This window comes from Lygodium microphyllum, chromosome 9 (genome assembly GCF_053477565.2).
Source record: "Lygodium microphyllum isolate KBCC chromosome 9, Lygodium_microphyllum_v1.1.10, whole genome shotgun sequence".
Taxonomy (NCBI): Eukaryota; Viridiplantae; Streptophyta; class Polypodiopsida; order Schizaeales; family Lygodiaceae; genus Lygodium; species Lygodium microphyllum.
In genome coordinates this window covers 127,290,254-127,308,753 of record NC_141143.1, presented here as the reverse complement: position 1 = coordinate 127,308,753, position 18,500 = coordinate 127,290,254, and the positions used below count along the sequence as shown (strand labels likewise).

At 48.1% G+C, this 18,500-nt stretch overlaps 1 protein-coding gene and 1 non-coding gene across 4 annotated transcripts in view; both read right to left on the bottom strand.

Annotated features, from left to right (window-relative positions):
• Window positions 1–18,500, bottom strand: part of LOC148031567 (uncharacterized) — a 163,614-nt gene that overhangs the window by 48,790 nt on the left and 96,324 nt on the right. The gene's annotated exons all lie outside the window — the stretch shown is intronic.
• On the bottom strand, window positions 4,657–4,780 carry LOC148031568 (U5 spliceosomal RNA). Its single transcript, XR_015692053.1, has one exon. It is a non-coding gene; the product is annotated as a U5 spliceosomal RNA (small nuclear RNA).

Below are 18,500 nucleotides of genomic sequence, written 5' to 3'. Positions count from 1 at the left end.
CGGCTTGCGATAGAGGCGGCCTTACAGGCATCATACTTGGCACGACCCTCTCGGACCACTCACCAATTGAGATACTTCTTTTTGAGAGAGTAGGGGGATCCCATTCTAGTGTCATGATTCTAGAGCACTTGTCACATAGTGTTGGAGATCTAGACCCTTCTCAGCTGGATGGGCAGCTAGTGACTTGGATGAGAGCCTACAGGAGATTAGTTCCCTCTTCAAAGAGGAGGCCACAAGGAGGAGACAGAGCCTTCTAGAGAAGAAAAGAGCTGCTAGGGCACATTGGTTGCCTTACAAAGGGAGGAAGAGAGACGGCCAGGATGCAAATGGATAGTTGAGAGGATGCATACCGCCAGGGCATAGATTGACTCCATGAAGGAAGCTAGATCAGAGTACATATTTCATGCGAGTGTCTCTTTTTGGACTTAGTCTCGGGATAAGGTTAATAGGGATTTTTTCCGCACCACAGGGCCTAAACACTCTAGACAAGGTGTTCGAAGACTCAAGAGAGCTGATGGATCCATTGCACAAGGCCCTCTAGAGGCGAGACAGGTGGCCACACAATACTATACATCCCTACTAGGATCCACCACTAGACCCCCTGGATATGAGAGAGATAGACAAGCAGTTTGGCAAAGCACGCAGAGGGTGGTTACAGATAGGATGAGCAGAAATCTGATGGCCCATTTTACAGAGGAGTTGGAGAAGGCACTTCGGGCACTACCCTCAGGCAAGTGTCCGGGGGAAGATGGACTAGATAAATCCTTCTTTGTGAGCTACTAGGATCTTATCAAAAAAGGCCTTCACTCAGCCTTTCAGGAGATTATGGCATCACGGACTATGCCAAAGAGACTCTCTGAGGGGCTGATTCATCTTATCTCGAAAGGAAGTGGAGATAGATTGGAGATCACACAATGGAGACCGATCACCTTGCTTGGAACTGCCTATAAGATCCTTGCAAAGGCGATTAGTCTCAGATTGGCACCATTGATGTCAGACATTATACACCCCACTCAGACAGGATTCGTCCGAGAGCGCAGCATCTTGGACAACATCTTCACCTTCTAGGAGACCATAGCTTTGGCTAGATCCAGGAGGCAAGACCTTATTGTGCTCCTTCTCGACTTTGAGAAAGCATATGATCGCGTGGATTGGGAGTTCCTAGAGGGCACAATGCTAAGGATGGGCTTTCCAGAGCAGTGGGTCAAGGGTGTAGCGGCTCTCTATTCTTCAGCACATAGGCAGGTCCTGATTGGAGGGGCAAGAGGGGATAGATTCAACATCCATAGATCAATTAGACAGTGATGTCCACTTGCTCCGTCCTTGTTTCTATTTGTAGCAGAGGCCATGAGTTTCTTCTTGAGAGACACATCTACAGGTATCAAAGGCATCAGGCTAGCCATCCTTGAATTTGAGGAGCTTCTTGATGTGGAGTTTGCTGATGATACAGCAGTTTACTTGGATGGGAATGGGGGCAACTTTAGAGCCTTTGTAACAGCCATGGAGACATTTTGCAGAGCAGGAGCACTAATTAATTGGCACAAATCCTTTGGATTTTGGATATGTGACACTAGACAGCCAGAGTAGTGACCACACAAGGATTTCGCATGGGTTCCCAGCGGGACCGATGTGAGATATCTCGGATGCCATGTGGGGATTGACATTACCTCAGAGCAGCAACTGGCACCCCTCCTTTTGAGCATTGGACAGAAGCTTTTGTATTGGAGCTCGGCGAGACTCTTGTTGGCAGGAAGAGTAGTGGTTATCAACCAAGTTCTTCTTGCGACCATGTGGTATATCACTTCTTGTTGGGCATTCTCTAGGTCGTGTATTGGCCAGGTGAAAAGCCTCATCAGGAACTTCATTTGGTCAGGAGGAGATGGGAGTCCAGCTAGAGCAAAGGTGGCTTGGGATGTCATTATACAGCCTAGATCCAAAGGAGGATTTGGGATCATAGACCCAGATAGTCAAAGCAAAGCCTTATTGGTCAAGCTCATTGTGGTTTGCTTCCAGGTGAGGACCCTGGAAGAAACTTTTGATGGGGAGGCTAGAGGACTTGACACCTATACATGGAGGACCATGGCAGCCCAGCATTCACTGGATATTTCACGAGATCAGCACCAGAGATTTAGGGAGGAGCTTCGAGGTTAGATTTGCAACTGCCATTATTAGAGCTTGGAGATATGTATCTCTAGAGCTCCACCAGCTCCCCCCGACTACTATTGAAGAGAAGAGGAGACAGCCTCTTCTCTTTAATCATTATTTGAGATCAGAGTCAGGCCACACCATTGGGCAACGGACACACTTATCATGGGGGGAGATTCTCTTTACAGGTCGCTACATCAGTGGGGGAGTGGCTTGCATTTCATGAGTTACCACACGAGACCCAAAGGCAAAGATTACATGGTCTTAGGGGAGCCAGGGCTATGATTGAGGCCGTGATGGAAGGGGTTCCACCAGATTGGCAAACTGAAACAGCTTCCTCTCAGGCTTGGATTGGTCTTTTCTCTAGAGGGGATATCCTTCTAGCAGTCATTGCATCTAGCAAAGACAGGGCATTCACTTTCACAGTTGAGGAGGATGGCCGCCTCCAGCAAGAGGACCTTGACCTTACAGCACTCAGTGGCTGCTCCAGGCAGAGAATCAGAGTAGTGGCACACTCTCAAAGAAAATGGCACATAGACCCAGACCCAACCACTTGTCTTATAGATGGATGGAGATATTGGGTATACCAGAGGAGGCCTCTACAGAGACTTCAGTGGGATCCAGGAGAGTGGGTGTGGAGGGATCCCTTCCTTGATAGGCCACCCGACATCCCCTTCTTTGGCTACACTACTAGATTGGGACGGAGGATACAGATGAGTAAGATTAGAGCACAGCCTACAGCCATCCCTCATTGGCATAGAGAGGCAGTCTCAGATGAGTTCCTATACGGCTTTTGGAGGCGACTACATAATAGCTTCAGGCCCAAGAAGATATCTCTCTTTCTATGGCTTCTAGCCCATAGGTAGGGGTTTAGCAGTTGGCACTTGGCTTGGATATGGTAGGGACCCAGTGGCTTGCGCGCAATGTGGTGAGCCAGAGAAGACTCAAAGACATTGCCTATGGGACTGTCCTAGAGCCCAAGAGATTTGGAGGAGAGCTCTCAGGATAGTATTCCATGGTACAGCAACGTCCATGGTGGTGACATGGGGGGCTGCAACTTGGATCATAGACAGAGGTCCAGCATGCGGCTATGAGGACACTCAGGGGAGCATTTCTTTTCTCATCATTGGACAGCATCTGAGCAGAATCCCTACCCCAGACTACTCATAGACACAGTGGACTCACGGACATTGTCAAAGATGGGAGCTGATTTCCAGCATTATAGCTTGGTACATATGGACTGCCAGATGTAGCCGGGTCATTGATCTTCAGGATATACCCACTGGGGAGTCTTTATCGAGGATTTGGACAGAGATAGTCCATACTCTCCGTGGGAGATGGGAGAGGTTGCAAGGCAGCTCTGAGAGGATGAGGAAGAAAAGAGAGGCTTTCCTGAGGATTTGGGATTCAGACACCTTCTTTCACACTACCCCTCAGATGGTCTGGCACTTTAGCCCACCAGATTGGTTGTTTACACAACCATTGTATCTATGATGTACTTAGTTACTCTTCACAAAGTTTCTTGCACTTTGTATTTACCTTAGGGGGACTTTCTCCGAGGTGTTATTAATAGAATTCTCTTTTCTTGGAAAAAAAAAAAAACTTATTTTGCAATAGAAAGAATTGATTGAAACGAACAGGCAAACAGGCAAGGAGAGCCTTAAAGGCATGAACAGGTCTGTGGTTCAACTCCAAGACCAAAGGATAGTGGTGTGATAAGACATGCTATCTCTCCACCCACATATCAATAACTGCATGAAGAAAAGAATCACTCTGACAAATGTAGATTCTATCCAATCTGGCCCAAGTGTTTGGATGTTGAAGAGAGTAATAAGTATATCCAAACTGAGAAGGATGCATCCAAGTCCACATGTCCTATTTCAAAGACACAGCTGCCACAGCATCCCAAACCTGTCACTCAGGACCATCCATGACTGAGTGTTGTGAAGTTGCCTGATCTATAGATACACATGCATTAAAATCACCCATAACAAAGCCTTGACGAGCCATGGCAAGGCAGTGCAAGTCATCCCAAAACTGACGACATTGGCTAGTAGGAGCATAGACCCCCACTAGCCACAAAACCTCTCCCTCATATAGGATTTCCAGAATCATTAATCTGCTACGATGGTCCTGAGAAACCAAAGATGGTTGTAGGGAAGATTTGACAGCCAACATAACTCCAAATTTATGTGGAACACTACCACTAAAAAGGACTAAATAATCCTTCCATACATAAGTAGAACCTGCCAAAGCATGTTATTTATGCCCCACCACACAAAAAATATGCCAATTTCCAGCTGACACAACTAATACTGCTTACTACCCGAAGAAATACATTTACAACTACTAAACCACCACTTTCCCTTTCCCTTTCATATCAACAGCTTTAGCTACCTGAAATCTGTCCATCTCACTTTGGATCACTTCTACAAGATCTGCTCTCTGCAAACTAGCAATCGAAGCACGAGAAGGAAATATGCCTCTCTCTCTTTTTTCTGTTAATGTAACACCCCCCCAGAACTAGCGAGGGGGCACTCCAAAAATTGGGATATGCTGCTTGTCTGTGCCGGGCACACGGTATTCTTTAGTAAAAGGTGAAAGAATAGTTCGCTCTGTGCCCAACACACAGCTTCCTAAATATATGCCTTTCTCTCTCTTTTTTTTTTTTTCGTAAATGCCTTTCTCTCTCTCTCTCTCTCTCTCTCTCTCTCTCTCTCTCTCTCTCTCTCTCAGATACGCAAGAACCTTTACAGCTGAGTGGTGATCTCTCTATGCAAGGATGTGCCCCACAAGGCTTCAAAATCTGGCCTGACTGTAATAGGCTTGAGAAGACAGGCTACAACTGAGACATGCTCCAGGAATAGACAAGAATCCTTGTGCCTGATATGACACACTACAGCCTGCCCAGGACTGTGTCTGCCTATCTGCAAGTCTGGGTGACAGTTTGTCAGGATCCTCACCTGCTCTGCGTGACTGGTCTGTTTGCAGAGGACATGGAATGCTCCCTGGTCATTTAATAGTTGCCAGAAGTTGTGACGATCTGCCTCATCTGATTTCAGTCCTGTGCAGCCATCAGCCCAGGACTGCACACCTGTCTGCAGCATTTGACATAGGTCTCTGTGCTGTTATTGATGCAGGGCACACAGAAGGAAGGCAGGTTGGTGTTGTTTTACCTCTCTCTCTCTCTCTCTCTCTCTCTCTCTCTCTCTCTCTCCGTAAAAGGTAATTGTATTAATTACGAAAAAAGTACAAGTTTACATGATTACAAGATATACGATGGCTCTACGCCATCGTGTGCAAAAACTCTCTCTCTCGCTACAAGAAGTAAACAACCAAAGAGTTACAAAAAGTCATGGCAAAGACGCTGCAGAAATTGTCATATGCCAGGGAAGTAAGTCCTCCCGAGGGAGCAAGTCGGAGAGCCGAATAAGATCTATCTGCCAGAGTAAGAGACCTTTAAGCCTGTCAATATGCCCCTGAACATTAGAGGCAGAATCAAAAATAAAAGCATTCCGAATGGTCCAGTTATGCCAACAGCCCCAATATCTAAGAAAGTGAAACAAGATCTTCATATGTGGCTGTGTCGGTGTGGGGTATTTGGGCTGCACAAAAACCCAATCAAAGGGGCGTAGCGAGAGGCTGACCACCGCGCGCCAAATTGCCGACAAGAAAGACCAGATTTTCTTCGTGAGAGGGCAAGAAATAAATCGATGACGAGCCGATTCCACACTGGTGGTGCAAAAGAAACAATTGCCATTGGAGATGCGACGCTTGGAAAGGGCTGAAGCCAATGGAAGACCACCAATCATTACCCTCCAAAGAAAGACCTTATATTTGAAAGGTGTCTTGTTCAACCAGGCCTCCATCACCGTTACCCTCCACCATGACCGGGATTTACGCAATCCCCATAAAGTATTAGCTTTAGTAAGCAGCCATTGATGATCTTTAATCAAAAGATGATACACCTGGTTAGCTGAAGCCTTTTCCAAATTCAGCCGGCCGGCAAGGTCCAGTCCTGCCAGGGACGATCCGAAGCAAGGGAAGGAAAGGGTTATCTGTTCTGGAGCATCATCAAAAGCTGTCCCCATAAATCCCTGTATTCACGAGGGATCCTAAAAAGTCGCCTGGCTGTACGAAACGCTATCAACACATTGCGACTGGCAAGGGTGGCATCTGCGACCGAAGTCAAGCCCAAATGTGCCGTGCGATTAAATTTTGGTCTAAGCTCATGTTTGCCTTCCCAAGAAAGTAACCGCGAGACTGCCAACAATTCCAGTTGGAAGGAGTTAGTAGCTAAGCGGTCCTCCGCTGGATGCCACTGAGCCTTCTAGAGGACCAATCTTCAGGAACATACCAAATGGGCAAGCAGAGATGATGAAGGACTCGAAAACCGAGAGTCTGCATTAAGAACATGCCACCAAGAACCCCGAATTTGGGTATCACCATGCAGAAGCCCGTGATCCTCCAGAAAATAACGGGCTATAACAACCCACGGGTGATGATCCAAGCACATGGCACGAAAAAGAGACCAACGGAGTGCCAGCATATGAGTTTTGGCATCTAAGATAGCCCCACCACCCATGCATTTCGGGGTACATGCATGCGATCAAGAAATCCATGAAATGCTTGCATGCAAGGAATCCTTCTTCCATAACACGAAACAAATATACTGAGTAAGAGCATTCAATGTAGTAGTAGTCCAAGGCAGCAATGGCAAGAAATATGTGAGCATTGGCAACATAATTGTCTGAGCCACTTTGAGGCGAACATGGAAGGGCCAAGCCTGTGACTTCCAATACAGAAATTTCGCCGCCAACTTCTGTGAAATCCACTCTAGTAGCTGCTTTGGCGGAACATCAACACCCAAAGGGTACCCAAGATGCCTGACAATGGAACCACGGGGAACCACCAGTCCCTGCTAGTCCAATGACTGCAAATCCGACTCCGTGCAGCTGAGAATAGCTGATTTCAAAGCATTGATGCGAAGACTAGAGGCTTGACCAAAGAGAGCCCAAACATCTAATGCTTTACGAAGATTATTCTCGTCCGCACGCAGAATCATAAAGCTGTCATCAGCCAAGGTTTGACTACTGAAGTGCTGTCCACACGGAAGAGACAATCCAGCCAACTGCAAAGAGGCTACCAGATGAGATAACATCGAAAGAACTGGATGAGTTGCAAGGGCAAAAAAGAGAAGACTCAAAGGGCAACCCTGTCTCACAGAGCTGGCAAGGACAAAAGGCTCGGTAACACCTCCATTTAGCATGACTCGCGAAGAAGCCGCAGCACTAATGGTGTAGATTTGATGAGACATCCGAGCACCAAAGCCCATAGTAGACATAAGTTCTGCACTGAAAGACCAATCTTGATAATCAAAAGCCTTTTCCACGTCCAATTGAATCAATACCACCTCTTGATTAGAATGCCTTGCATAGTCAATAGCCAGCTACGCATTTAATACATTGTGCAAAATGTTGCGGCCCTTAATGAAACCATATTGGAGAGGATGCACCAGGGCAGGAAGATGCTTATGGAGACGATTCGCCATTACTTTGGAAAAGATTTTATACATAGAACCCATCAAAGAAATTGGTGGCCAATGTTTCAACATAGACGGCGACGGAACTTTTGGAAGCAGTTTAATAAGTCCTTCTTTCCATGGGGAAGGCATGAACCCCGTTTCCCACACCTGCTGAAACATAGCCGTCAATGGTTTCGCCAGTTGGGTAGCAAGATCTCAAAGAACTCATTGGTGAGACCATCCCACCCAGGACTTTTATCCTTGGGAAATTGTAACAAAACATCCATAACTTCTGCCTCACAAATATCTGTCTCCAAAGTAGCTTGCATGTCCTGTGGAACCTGATTGCGGACCGGATCACAGAAAACCGAGCGGGCATGAGTAATATGGTCTGAAGGTGGAGAAGCGGAACCAAGAAGATCGAGGAAATAATTCCTACACATATTCACAATAGTCTCCGGATCAATGACCATTTGACCTTCCGCATCTTGGAGTCTAGTCATATTCTCGCGAGAAGGAGAGGCATGGAGAGCTCGAAAGAACTTATGAGTCTGACAAGCACTGTCTTACAAATTCTCCGTCAGATTTTGCAATTTGGCCTGCTGATAAGATTTCAACTGAAACTCTTTAATAAGAGCAGCCAAACGCATCTCCAGTGACAGCAGAAATACATCATCCGAAGTGTCCACCAACAGAGAATGAACCAAAGCCAGTAAGTCCTCTGCTGCCTGTCGACGCCGCCGACAAAGAGAGGCATGATGGATCCCATACTGCCGAGCAACCCGCTGCACATTAGAGAGCAATCATTCAAACGAAGCATTGCCCTCAGAAGGGAAGTCCAATAAGAATCTATCAATCAGTTGCTACATATAGCCCTGAAAGATTGAATGCTTCAAATAAGACGAGTTGAAACGCAAAGGGAGTCTATCCAAAAATTGCTTAAAAGGTGCAATGGGTTGTGTAAGCATCCCAAGCTGTAGAGGGAAATGGTCCGACAAGGCATATTGCTGCAACACTTTCATTTCGAGCATCTCACGAAGAAAATCATCCGTCTGCATGATGTACATGCGGTCCAACCGCGACCATGTAGTCACATACTGTGCAGAGTGGAAAGTAAACCCTGTAGAAGAAGGGTGTAGCCAAGACCAAAGGTCTTGCTTAAGAACGTCACGAGCCAACACATTCCACACACAACTTTCCGGAGCGTCCATTACCGAATGCTTTGATGTGGACTGTGAAGAATCAACACACACATTAAAATCCCCTATCAAAAAACCCCTTCTGCCAAGTGACAAGGAGGTCCGCAAAGTATTCCAAAGATCCCGACGAGATAAAGGATCATTCGGAGCATAGAGGCCAAGTAACCATAAGATCTCTCCTTCAAATACAATTTCAATCACCACAAAACGGCCATGTACATCATTTTTAATAAGAACAGGCTGATATTTTTCATGTACAACCATAAGCACCTCGGAATAATGCATGGCATGTGTCCCTGCATAAAACAAACGAAACCCATGGCAATCCACAACTTTTCCTGCTTCGTCGCGACTCTTGTACTCAACAGCACACAGGACATCCCATTGATTCTCATGCAATACAGTCCACATGGCATGTTGCTTATGACGAGAACAAATGCCCCGCACATTCCACGTAGCTATCTTCATGTGTATTCAAAAAGAAAATCAGGTACGAGGCATAGCTTGCCGCGATTTAACCTTTTCTGCTAGAATGTCAAGGACTCCCTCATCCAAAAAATCAGCTAACATAGCAAAAGAGTTCTGATGGCCAACTTTGGAGGTGGACGGTATATCTATTGTCTTGGGGATGGAACGGGGATAATGGCGATCCCATGGGGTAATCACATTACCTCTAGTATCAAAAGCCAACTTAGTAGGTGGACCCTTTGGACCGTCCATATATACTTTCCTGGTAGGCTGATGACGCGGAGCAGAGGAAGCCATAGCAGGAGCAGTGTGCTCTGAAGACAACATTTCTTTCCTGCGCATATAAGTGCGCATGGAATCTTGCGAGGCAGTAGGCACAGTATCCACCATGCCAGCATAAAACCTTTTGCCTTTTTTTGCACATACATCAATCCATTCATTGCCATGGGAATCCAAACCCGAAACCTGTTGTTTACCTTTATCCAAAACTTTAAGTGGCTGGGTTGTATCCTACAACGGAGCATCAAGCGCCATATCATCCATGGGCAACACAACATGCTCAGCATCTGAAGTTTGTTACTTCTCTGGGCATTCAGCAAAATACCCCTATTTTCCACACGAAAAGCAGTGCCTTGCAAAGTTGCCCCATTTCAAGCGAAAGTGCAAAGGATGCATGCCAGAGCAATTCAGACGTAACCAAGCAGGCGTTTTCCTAGCAGTGTCCCATAACATACATAAACGGTTACGATTCATGGCCCTAAGGCTCGGGGGGACCAGAACAGTGCCCACCACGGCCATGGCATCCTTTAACAGGGGCCAATAGACAGTCGAACAATTTTCCACTTCAACCCACACAGGGCATTCACATTGAAGCAGGCGTTGAAAATCTGCCATTGGGCGCCGTGGCACAACATGGACCAAACGGCGATCAAAGAACAATGGCAGTTTAAACAAGAGATCAGCACGATGCTTCTCAGATTTCAACAGCACCTCATAAAAGCATCTGGGACCAACAAAAATCTCTTCAACACACTCCCCTTGTAGAGAACTGTGCAGCCACTGGCGAATACGGGAAAGCACTGGGATCCTACCAGTGAAGAAGAGTATAACGACATGTTCATAAAACACTGAAAATGAGCACAAGACATTTTTCGGGTCCACAGTGGCTTCCAAAACATCTTCAATTCCAGAGTCAGAAAACGCTTCCTGATTATGTTGCACATAATCGCTAAGCAGAGTGTTGGCAAACTCCAACAGATGCTCCCAGTCAACATCCTGAGAGTCCACAGAATCCGAGGCAACCTGCGCATAAGAACGATCCTGATGATCCATTGTCTCATCCGAAGTATGCTTGGTGCGTTTGCCCGCAGGCTAGAAGTCAAGATCAGGGGGCATCTCCTCTGTGCAAGGAACCATATCTTCGGGTTCCTTTGTATCAAAATCTGGACCAAGAGCTGCCACCGTTTGGTCTATAAAAGCCATATACAGACCAGCCATGGTTTATCACTACATGTGCCGGACAACCAGGAGCTCACGGGAAGCAGAAACAGCGCAGACCTTTCTCTCTCTCTCTTGGGCAGAACGGACCCTGCACTTGATTGACGAAGGGGCTCAGGCAGTGCACTAGCAGGAACAGATGCCCCAGGGCAGAAAGGGCACGTCCACCAGCAGGGAACACGAGGCCTCTTTTCCGTGCTCGCTCAGGATCTCGCTCCCACTGTTCGCTGAAAGCTGTTGCTCTCTTTTTTTTTTCGTAAAAGGTAATTGTATTAATTACGAAAAAAATACAAGATTACTGGATTACAAGATACATGGCGACAATCCAAGCCATCATGTGAAGAGGTTCTAAGTTCTACAAGTTACAATGTCATGGCAAGGATACGGAGGAAATTGCCATATGCCAGGGACGGAGGTCCTCCGTAGAGAGCAAATCAGAACGATGGAGAAGAGCTAACTGCCAATACAAGAGGCCCTTGAGCCTCACAATATGCCGCTGAACATTATAGGCGGAGTCAAACAGAAAAGCATTCCGAATGGTCCAGTTATGCCAACAGCCCCAGTATCGAAGAAAGTGATACATGAGCTTCATATGGGGCTGTGCGGGAGCAAGGTATTTGGGCTGGCCAAAAACCCAATGAAAGGGACGCAGGGTGATACCAACCACCCCTCGCCAAACAACCGACAAAAATAACCAAACTTTCTTAGCGACAGGGCAAGAAATAAATCGGTGGCGGGTGGATTCCATAGTAGTGGTGCAAAAGAAACAGGTGCCATTGGAGATTCGTCGCTTGGAAAGAGCCGAAGCAAGCGGAAGATCCCCAATCATCACTCGCCAAAGAAAGACTTTATATTTAAAGGGTGTCTTGTTCAACCAGCCCTCCATCACAGTTGCCCTCCACCATGACCGGGATTTACGCAATCCCCATAAAGCATTCGCTTTAGGAACTAGCCATTGATGATCTGTAATCAGAAGATGATACACTTGGTTAGCAGAAGCTTTGCTCAAATTCAGCCGGCCTTGTAGGTCCCAATCCTGCCAGGGACGATCCGAAAGCAGGGGCAGGAAAGGGTTGTCTGCTCTGGAGCGCCGTCAAAAGCTGTTCCCATAAAGGCCTATATCCACGAGGGATCCTGAAAAGCCTCCTAGCTATACGAAACGATATAAGCACATTGCGACTGGCAAGGGTGGCATCCGCAACCGAAGACAAGCCCAAACGTGCCATCCTGTTGAATTGTGGTCTAAGCTCATGTTTACCTTCCCACGAAAGTAAACGCGAGACTGCCAGTAATTCCAAAAGAGTTAGTAGCCAAGCGATCCTCCGTTGGATGCCACTGAGCCTTTTGAAGGACTTGTTTCCAGGAACATACCAAATGAGTAAGCAGCGATGAAGAAGAAGTGGAGAACCGCGAATCAGCATTAAGAACATGCCACCAAGAACTCCGGATTTGGGTATTGCCATGCAGAAGCCCATGTGCCTCAAGGAAATAACGGGCTATATCGACCCATGGATGATGATCCGAACACATGGCGCGGAAAAGAGACCAACGGAGTGCTTGCATGTGAGTTTGGGCATCTAAGATAGCTCCGCCACCCATGCGTTTGGGGGTGCACGCATGCGACCACGAGATCCAGGAAATACCTGCATGCAATGAGTCCTTCCATAGCATGAAGCGAATAGACTGAGTAAGAGCATTCAGAGTCGTAGTAGTCTAGGGCAACAATGGCAAGAAATAGGTGAGCATTGGCAACATAATGATCTGGGCTACTTTGAGGCGAACATGGAAGGGCCAAGCCTGAGACTTCCAATACATAAACTTAGTCACCATTTTCTGAGAGATCCACTGCAGAAGCTGCTTTGGGGGAACATCAACACCCAAAGGGTATCCAAGATGTCTGACAATGGAGCCACGAGGAACAACCAGACCCTGCCAGTCCAAGGACTGCAAATTCGACTCCGTGCAGCTTAGAATGGCCGATTTGAGCGCATTGATACGAAGGCCTGACGCCAGACCAAAGAGACCCCAAACATCCAATGCTTTTCGAAGGTTATCCTTGTCCGCACGCAAAATCATAAAGGTGTCATCCGCCAGAGATTGGCTAATGAAGTGCTGTCCTATAGGAAGCGTCAGTCCAGCCAACTGAGAGGAGGTGGCCATATGAGATAACATGGAAAGAACTGGATGTGTCGCCAGGGCAAAGAATAGAGGGCTTAAAGGGCACCCCTGTCTGACGGAACGGGCAAGGACAAATGGCTCAGTAACACCGCCGTTCAGCATGACTCGCGAAGACGCCGCAGCACTAATGGTGTAGATTAGACGAGACATCCGAGCACCAAAGCCCATAGCAGACATAAGTTCAGCAATGAAAGACCAGTCCAGATAGTCAAAAGCCTTTTCCAGGTCCAGTTGAACCAGTACCACCTCCTGATTAGAATGCCTGGCATAATCAATGGCCAATTGGGCATTCAAAACATTGTGTAGAATATTTCGGCCCTTAATGAAGCCATACTGGAGAGGGTGCACAAGGGCAGGGAGATGCTTATGGAGCCGATTTGCCATTACTTTGGAAAAGATTTTGTACATTGAACCCATCAAAGAAATTGGGCGCCACTGTGTCAACTTAGATGGCGAAGGAACTTTTGGAAGTAGTTTAATAAGTCCTTGTTTCCATGAGGGAGGCATGATCCCCATTTCCCACACCTGCTGGAATAAAGCCTGCAATGGTTTGGCTAGTTGAGTAGTGAAAGCTTCAAAAAACTCATTGGTGAGACCATCCCAACCCGGACTTTTATCTTTGGGCAAGTGTAACAAGACGTCCATAACCTTTGCCTCACCAATATCTGACTCCATAGTAGCTTGGATGTCCTGCGGAAGCTGATTGTGGACCAGGTCATAAAAAACCGAACGGGCCTGAGTAATTTGGGCTGAAGGTGGAGAAGCGGAACCGAGAAGGTCATGGAAATAATTCCTGCACATATGCACAATAGACTGTGGATCCAGGATAAGGTGGCCTTCTGCATCCTCGAGTCTGGTCATATTCTCGCGAGCAGGAGAAGCATGGAGAGCTCGAAAGAACTTATGGGTCTGACATGCACTATCTTGCAAAGTCTCTGTCAGATGTTGCAATTTGGCCTGCTGATACGATTTTAACTGGAATTCTTTAATAAGATCGGCCACCCACATGGCCAGTGCAAGCAGAAATGCATCATCCGAAGTGTCCACCAGCAGAGAGCGAACCAAAACCAACAGGTCCTCCGCTGCCTGTCGACGGCGCCGACAAAGAGAGGCATGATAGATCCCATACTGCCGAGCAACCCGCTGCACATTAGAGAGCAATCTGTCAAATGACGCAGTGCCCTGAGAAGAGAAGTCCAAGAAGAATCTGTCAAGCAATTGCTGTATATAGCCCTGAAAAATTGCATGCTTCAAGTAGGATGAGTTGAAACGCAAAGAGAGTCTCTCCAGAAATTGCTTGAAAGGTGCAATGGGTTGCGCAAGCAACTCGAACTGCAGAGGAAAATGATCCGACAAGGCATATTGCTGCAACACTTTTATTTCGAGCATCCGAGGAAGAAAATCATCATTCTGCATGATATATATACGGTCCAACCGTGACCATGTTGTTGCATACTGGGCCGAATGGAAAGTAAACCCGGTAGAAGACGGGTGTAGCCAGGACCAGAGATCTTGCTTAAGAACAGCAAGAGCCAACTCATGCCACATACGACTTTCCGGCGCATCCATGACCGAATGCTCCGATGTGGACTGGGAAGAATCAACACACATATTGAAATCCCCCATGAAGAAGCCCCGTTTGCCAAGTGACAAGGAAGTCTGCAAAGTCTGCCAAAGCTCCCGGCGAGATAAGGAATCATTTGGAGCATAGAGGCCAATTAACCATAAGATTTCCCCTTCGAATAAAATTTCAACCACCAAAAAGCGACCATGAACATCATTTTTAATAAGAACAGGGTGATATTTGGCATGTACAATCATGAGCACACCCGAATAATGCATGGCCCGTGTTCCTGCATAGAACAAACGAAAGCCATGGCAATCCACAACTTTTCCGGCGTCACTGTGACTCTTGTGCTCAACAGCGCACAGGACATCCCACTGATTCTCATACAAGGCAGTCCACATGGCATGTTGCTTGTGTCGAGAACAAATTCCTCGCACATTCCACGTGGCTATTTTCATGTGTATGCAAAGTAAAATCAGGTACGAGGCACAGCTTGCCTCGATTTGACTTTGTCGGCGAGAATGTCCAGGACTCCCTCATCCAAGAAATCCGCCAACACCGCAAAAGAGTTCTGAGGACCAGATTTGGAAGTAGACGGCATATCTGCTTGTTTGGGGTTGGAACGTGGATACCGACGGTCCCATGGGGTAATGACGTTGCCTTTGGTGTCAAAAGCCAGCTTTGCAGGTGGACCCTTTAGACGATCCGAATACATTTTCCTGGCGGGCTGAGGACAGGGGGCCGAGGAAACCATAGCAGAAGCAGAGCGCTCGGAAGACAACATTTCCTTCCTACGCATATACGTACGCATGGAATCTTGTGAGGTAGTAGGCACAGTATTCTCCATGCCGGCAACAATCCTGTTGCCTTTTTTTGCACGAACTTCAACCCAATCGGTGGCACGGGAATCCAGACCCGAAACCTGTTGTTTACCTTTAGCCAGAACTTGGGGCGGATGGATAGTATCCAGCGACGGAGCATCACACACCATATCTTCCATGGGCGGAGCAACATGGCCCGCATCTGAAAGGTGTTGCTGCTCTGGGCATTCTGCCATAAATTGCCCCAACTGTCCACAGGAAAAGCAATGGCTTGCAAAATTGCCCCATTTCAAACGAAAGTGTAACGGATGCATGCCAGAGCAATTGAGGCGTAACCAAGTTGGCCTTTTCCTTGCAGTATCCCATAACATGCACAAGCGGTTGCAATTCACAGCCCTGAGACTGGGAGGGACCAGAACCGTGCCCACAGCGGCCATGGCATCCTTCAATAGCGGCCAATAAACAGCCGGACAATTTTCCACTTCTACCCACACAGGGCATTCACGTTGCAGCAGGCGCTGAAAATCTGCCATCGGGCGCCATGGAACCACATGAACCAACCGACGATCAAAAAACAAAGGCAGTTTAGACAGGAGAGCAACACGGTGCGTCTCAGTTTTCAAGAGGACCTCAAAAAAACCCCGGGACCCAACAAAAATCTCTTCAACACATTCTCCTTGTAGCAGACTCTGCAGCCATTGGCGAATACGGGAAAGCAGCGGGATTCGACCAGTGAAGAAGAGTATCACCGCGCGTTCATAAAACACTGAAAAAGATCGTAGGACAGTTTTTGGGTCAACGGTAGCTTCCAGAACATCGTCAGGTGCAGAGTCAGAAAAGGCTTCCTGGTTGTGTTGAACATATTCGCCAAGCAGAGTGTTGGCAAATTCCAGTAGATGTTCCCAGTCCACATCCTGAGAGTCCACAGAATCCGAAGCAACCTGCGCATAGGAACGATCCGGAAGAACACCTATCTCTCCCGAGGTATGCTTGGTACGTTTACCCGCAGGCTGGATGTCAGGACCCGGGGGCATCTCTTCAGTGCACGGAACCATATCCTCTGGTTCCTCAGCATCAGAATCCGGGCCAAGTGCTGCCACCGTTTGGTCTATGAAATCCAGATCCAATCCATCCATCTTGGATAACGAGCTGATCTCAAAGGAGGATTGACGCACAGGCGAGGAGAAAAATCAGGCGTGGGCAAAAGGTCGGACGCACAAGGCGGACGGGCGTGAACCAGGCGCAGAGCCCGCAGTGCACGCGGGCGACAGCAGGGCTGGAGGCGCAACTGACGGGCTGCCAGATGCAGGCGAGGAGCCTGTGAGTGACGACACGAGGGCGGTGACAGGCGACGGCAGGGAGACAGGGCGGCTGCAGACGGGGTCGTCCCTGATGGCAGACAGGACGGATGGCAGGTCACACGACGGGTCAAAGGGGGCACACGGGCGGTGCAGACGCAGGCGAAGTCAGTCTGCTGGCGAAGGGCGCAGCAGACCAATGATGAGAAGGCGGGGTGCAGCAAACATGCGATGGTCACAGGAGCAGGCGACGAGTGCAGGTGCAGGCGACGGGTGCAGAAGCAAGCGATAATCGCAGGTGCAGGCAACGGACAAACGACGGGCACAGGAGCCGTCGACAGCGCGCAGCAGGCCCACGACAAGGAAGTCAACGGGGCGGCGGCCCAGCAACGGCAGGGGTTGACGGCAGGGTCCAACGGTTGCACAGGGGCCAAAATCGAGTCGTTAGGTCACGGGGGTCCCAGGTCCGCAATCGCACGAGCTCTCCGCCATCGCTTTCTCTCTACCAGTTGTTGCTCTCTCTCTCTCTCTTTTTTTTTTTCGTAAAAGGTAATTATATTAATTACGAAAAAAATACTGGATTACAAGATACATGATGACACAAAGCCATCATGTGAAGAGGTTTTCTCTTTCTCTCTCTCTCTCTTTTCTCTGATTACAAGATACACGAGGGCCCTAGGCCAACGTGTGGGGAAGCCTCGTAGTAATGCACTGAAAAAGTTACACCAATCATGGCAACGACCCAGAGGCAATTGCCATATGCCACGGATGCAAATCCTCTCGAGGGAGCAAGTCGGAGTGTCGGATGATATCCAGCTGCCAATGCAAGAGCCCTTTAAGCCTGGCAATATGTCGGGGTACATTAGAGGCCGAATCAAAGAGAAAAGCATTGCGCGTTGTCCAAATGTGCCAGCATCCCCAATATCTGAAAAAGTGAAATAAGATCTTCTCATGCAACTGTGGCGGTGCGGAATACATCGGGCGCACAAAAACCCAATCGAAAGGAGTTAGCGAGGATCCCACTACCGCGCGCCAAATGTGCGACAAGAGTGACCAGATATTCTTGGCGAGCGGGCAAGAGAGAAAACGATGTCGGGCCGATTCCGCCGGTGTGGTACAGAAGAAACAATTGCCATTCGAGATGCGACGCTTGGCAAGGGCCGAGGCCAGAGGAAGACCACCAATCATTACCCGCCAAAGAAAAACCTTGCATTTGAAAGGTGTCTTATTTTGCCAGCCCTCCATCAGCGTTTTGTGCCACCATGACAGCGATTTCCGCAGTCCCCAAACAGTGTTAGCTTTCTCTCCCAGCCATTGGTGATCTTGAACAAGAAGATGATACACCTGATTAGTGGAGGCCTTTTCCAGACTCAGGCGGCCTGCAAGATCCCAGTCCTGCCAAGGGCGATCCACCGTCAAGGCAGGAAAGGGTTGCCGACCCTGAAGCTTCGACGAAAGCAGCTCCCACAAATCACGGTATCCACGCGGGATCTTAAAGAGTCGCCGAGCAGTCCGAAATGAGACGAGGACATTGCGAGTAGCAAGGGTAGCATCCGCAACCGACATCACACCTAAACGGGCCATGCGATTAAATCTTGGTCTGAGTTGATGTTTATCTTCCCATGAAAGGAGTCTCGATACTGCCAACAATTCCAGCTGAAAGGAATTAGTCTGCAAGCGGTCCCCCACTGGGTGCCAGCGGGCCTTTTGGAGCACTACTTTCCAAGAGGCGACCAAGTGCAGTAACAACGAGGAAGAGGGACTGGAAACACGAGAGTCAGCATTAAGGACATGCCACCAGGA